This window comes from Pituophis catenifer, unplaced genomic scaffold (assembly GCF_029215685.1).
Source record: "Pituophis catenifer annectens isolate HBS135680 unplaced genomic scaffold, rPitCat1.0.hap2 SCAF_1, whole genome shotgun sequence".
Classification (NCBI taxonomy): Eukaryota; Metazoa; Chordata; class Lepidosauria; order Squamata; family Colubridae; genus Pituophis; species Pituophis catenifer.
Window position 1 is genome coordinate 119,781,672 of NW_027256881.1, and position 4,837 is coordinate 119,786,508.

Sequence of the window (4,837 nt, forward strand, 5' to 3'; positions counted from 1 at the left end):
CTACCGGTTCTCCGAACTGCCCGCCGCCATCGCTACCTACTCACCCGAGCCGGTCCGAACCCGGAGCATTTCACCCCTGCCTTGTACCCATTTCCCAGAGTTTATAAAACAAGGTTGGTCTAATTTCAATTCTTCACCATTCTGTTACGTATTACCACTTAACAGAATTTAACCTGTTAGCATCCCATAAACATGTTTTAGCATCTTAAATATCAAACAAACCAACAATTGCATTGTTCTAATTGTCCATGGTACCAATAATTTTATTCTCATTAAGTTATTCAGAACATTTCCTTTCTTTATTCCTTCCCAAACCCTTCCCCCTAATTTGAAATATATTTATCCTAAAATATGCTCGTAATGTGTTTTACTTTATTTTAATGTGCCCAACATTGTATAAAAATCCCTTTTATAACCCTGTAATCCTTTAATTCTGGGTAGAGTCAGGATGATAGGATGGAGCTGAGCATTTACTGGTCAGATGCCCTTCCCGACTCCACATGATGTTCTCAGCAGATATTTTTTTCTTTCCGCCCTAGGAGAGAAATATATGCCGCTTCAACCTTCCAAGTAGGAGACGAGCATTTTCACCACTAGGCTACCATGCCACTCAAGGACCCTAAATTGTAGACTGCCTTATATTTTATATTTAGGATTTCAACATGTTTTCCCTGTTTCAATATTATCGAAGTGCATTATTCTGTGTTGTAATCTACTTTTAACTAGAGAGCTGATAAAAAGTTTATAGTGCTAAAATACAGGCATGCTTAAGCATCTATGTTGTTATATATTGCCATGGCACATACCTTTAATAAACCAAACAGAATAATCTTGAAATTAAGCAAAGGTGATCATATAGAAGTTTTCAAACAAAAAGCCAGTCAGACAGAATCACTGATCACGTGATTCACTGACAACACTAAGATGGTTTATTGAACCTACATATATTGGATAAATTAAGTTACGTGGCACCAACAAATCTGAGTAGGTGACGTTAATTAACCTCTTATTTTGCACGCAACTGGAAAGAACAGAATGACTAGAGTCACAACTCAGGCAGGAAAGGAAGGCCAATGTATAACAGGATCAGCTCTTATGGCAAATAAACCATGGAGCCCAAACACCTCCAATATTAATAGCCACTTCACTTGAATGGCAAACCAAAACTATTTCATTGCAAGAACATATGGCATCATGCAAATGACTGAAATTGAATGACTAAACAGGCAGAGGGGACATTTAAATGCAAAGCACAGAGCCTGTAGCCTTTTCAAAATCAGAGACGAACACTCATTCTAAAAGCTAATGAAATCAGAAGGAAGCTCCCCTCCCGCCCTCTGAAATGAACAGAGAGAACTTCAGGATCCTGAATATGCCCTGATTACTTCAATTAGTTCTAATGTCTGTACATTTTTAGTTCTTCCAAACCAAGATAGGAAATTATTAGCAAAACAATTTAGCTGACTGGAGCATATGAGGAGGGATACATGTGAAAAAAGGAGGAAGAAAAGTTTATTTTTAGGAAGAAGTTCAACTATTGGAAGGATCATGTATTCCTTGCCCAATACAGTGTCTGTAATCTTCACTAACTTCAATATCTTCCCTGCTGCAAGGCCATACATTATGTCCAGTGGTGGGATCCTGCCAGTTTAACAACCGGTTCGGTGATCGCGCACTTTGCGCACATGCACAGTTTTACGAAAACTTACCTTCCGTGTTACTGCTGGGGAGTAACACAACTGGGGAGCGGCAATCTGCTCTGCCGCGTGAATCAGTTGAGAAGATATAGGTCCGTAAAGCACAGGAGCGGGCGGGTGGGGCCACCTGATCATTGGAGTGAACTGGTTCGCTCCCAGCTGTTGGTTCGCCTGAACCGGTCTGAACCGATAGAATCCCACCCCTGAAATTTATGTCAAATAATGTTAGGGGAAGTTATGTCAAATAATGTTAGGAAAACCCAATAAAATGGGTTTTATTTATTGAGGAGAAAGAGGAGAAAACTGACCAAGAAATTATTATAATTACTTATACCAGAGTAGAAAGACTTCAGTTTCAGGTTTTCATAGGGGATGGAAAATGATTACTATTCAGGTAATCCTCGACATACAACCATTTGTTCAGGGACCGTTCAAAGTTACAATGATACTGAAAAAAGTGACCTATGACCTTTTTTCAAACTTACAATCATTGCAGCATCCCTGTCATGTGATCAAACTCTGGATGCTTGGCAACTGGCAAGAATTTATGACAGTTGCAGTGTCCCGGGGTCATGTGATCAGCTTTTGAGACCTTCTGACAAGTAAGGTCAATGGGGAAGCCAGATTCATTTAACAACCATGTTACTAACATAATAACTGTAATGATTCACTTAACAACGATGGCAAGAAAGGTAGTAAAAAATGGACCAAAATTCACTTGAAATGTGTCTTGCTTAGCAATGGAAATTCTGGGCTCAATTGTGGTCATACGTCAAGGATTACATGTATACAAGTTACTCTCTATAATCTGAGTAATTTATTTTTTATGGTATAATAGTTTTTATTATTAAAGTCTACAGTAAAATACAAATAAAAATGGAAATGGAAAAAAATGGGAAAGGGCAAAAGGAAAAGGGGAAGTATAGAGTGAAGAGAGGAAAAAGCATTAATTTCCGATTTTTTTCAGCCCAGTAGAATGAAGATAATAACATCAATTTTTCACTTTGCGTAATATATACTATTATATACTATATATAAATATATACTATATATAAACAAAATTAGACATATTCTTCTTTTTGAGTAAATCATTTATTTGTGTTCCATTATCTTCTCCAACCATTCTTCCATTGAGAGAATTAATATATCTTCCCATTTTTGCTCATAAAATATTCTTGCTGCTGTCAACATGCATAATAACAAATTCCATTTTTTTTTCAAGTTCTTCATCCATCAAACCTAAAGGAAAAGTATCTAGTTTAATTTGTCTATTTGTTTAGGAATCTTCTGTATTAAAATATGAATCTCCCCCCAATATTTCTTTGTGTTGATATAATTCCACCAAAGATAGTAGAACGTTCCTTCCTTACATTTACATTTCCGACATACATTTAAAGTATCTCTGACAATTTGCTGAGTGTTAAATACCAACAGTACATCATTTTATAAAACCTTTCTTTTAGATTATAATTCAATGTAAATTTTAGATCCCTTGTCCAACGTTCCCATTGTTCAAACATTATATTATACTCAAAATTCTTGGCCCATTGAATCATACATTGCTTCACATACTCATTCTCCAAATTCAATTTCAATAACAGTTTATAAATCTTGGCAGTAACAGGTTCATCATTACCACACAATACAGTTTCAAATTTATTGATTCATTGATTTTCAAATTCATAATTTAAAAGTACTGGTAGGTTCACCTTGAATGAAAATTATTATTTGGCCACAAGTCTACCAATCTGGGCTCACCTTCCTGGGGTGACACCCAAAGAGATACCTTTATAGAGAATATTGCTTTATATTTATTCCAAACCCTTAGGATGGTACATCCAACAAAATGATTCTTAAAATCATCATCCATCTTAACCTTGTCATTCCATAAGTAAGTGTGCCATCCACATCTTAATTCATGGCACTTTAATTTGAATAATCTCTTACTTTGCAGAATCACCCACTCTTTCATCCAAAGCAAGCAGCAAGCAGCAAAGTTTAGTTTCAAATCTGGTAACCTTCTTCCAATACTTGAGGGGCTGCCATGAGGAGGGGGTCAATCTGTTTTCCAAAGCACCTGAAGGCCAGACAAGGAATAATGGATGGAAACTGACCAAAGAGAGATTCAATTTAGAAACGAGGAGGACCTTTCTGACATAATCAACCAATGGAACAGCTTGCCTTCGAAAGTTGTGGGAGCTTCATGACTTGAGACTTTCAAGAAAAGATTGGACTGCCATTTGTCAGAAATGGTGTAGGGCCTCCTGCTTGAGCAGGGGGTTGGACTAGATGACCTATAAGGTCCCTTCCAACTCTGTTAATCTGTTAAATCTGTTAAACCTAACCCTTCTCTTTCTTTGGTACCTTGCAGTAATTTCTATCTTAATTCTCATCTTTTTTCCTCTTGCTAAATTAATTTTGAAATATTCCTTTGCCATTGTTTAAATCGGGTGTCAGTTGTCAATACTGGTAAAGCCTGAAATTAAAACAACATTTTTGATAAGAAATTCATCTTAATTACAGAGATTCTATCTAATAGTGATAATTATAAATTATCCCATCTTAATTTGTGCTCACTTTGGCAGCACATATACTAACGTTGGAACGATACAGAGAAGATTAGCATGGCCCCTGTGCAAAGATGACATGCAAATTCATGAAGTGTTCCATATTTTTGGGGGGATCTTGGAGTCCTAATGGACAATCACTTAAATATGAGCCAGCAGTGTGCTGCAGCTGCCAAAAAAGCCAACACAGTTCTAGGCTGCATAAACAGAGGGATAGAATCAAGATCACGTGAAGTGTTAATACCACTTTATAATGCCTTCGTAAAGTCACACTTGGAATACTGCATTCAGTTTTGATCACCACGATGTAAAAAAGATGTTTAGACTCTAGAAAGGGTACAGAGAAGAACAACAAATATGATTAAGGGATTGGAGGCTAAAACGTATAAAGAACGGTTGCTGAAACTGGGTATGTCTAGTCTTATGAAAAGAAGGAATAGGGGTGACATGATAGCAGTGTTCTGATATCTCAGGGGCTGCCACAAAGAAGAGAGAGTCAAGCTATTCTTCAAAGCACCTGAGGGTAGGACAAGAAGCAATGGGTGGAAACTAATCAAGGAGAGAAGCAATTTA

The 4,837-nt window shown here is 37.0% G+C and overlaps 1 non-coding gene across 1 annotated transcript; it reads left to right on the forward strand.

The window, feature by feature from the left end:
- The first annotated feature begins 4,266 nt into the window (after positions 1 to 4,266).
- LOC139309200 (U6 spliceosomal RNA) lies at positions 4,267 to 4,373 on the forward strand. Its single transcript, XR_011599847.1, has one exon. It is a non-coding gene; the product is annotated as a U6 spliceosomal RNA (small nuclear RNA).
- The last annotated feature ends 464 nt before the right edge of the window (positions 4,374 to 4,837 follow it).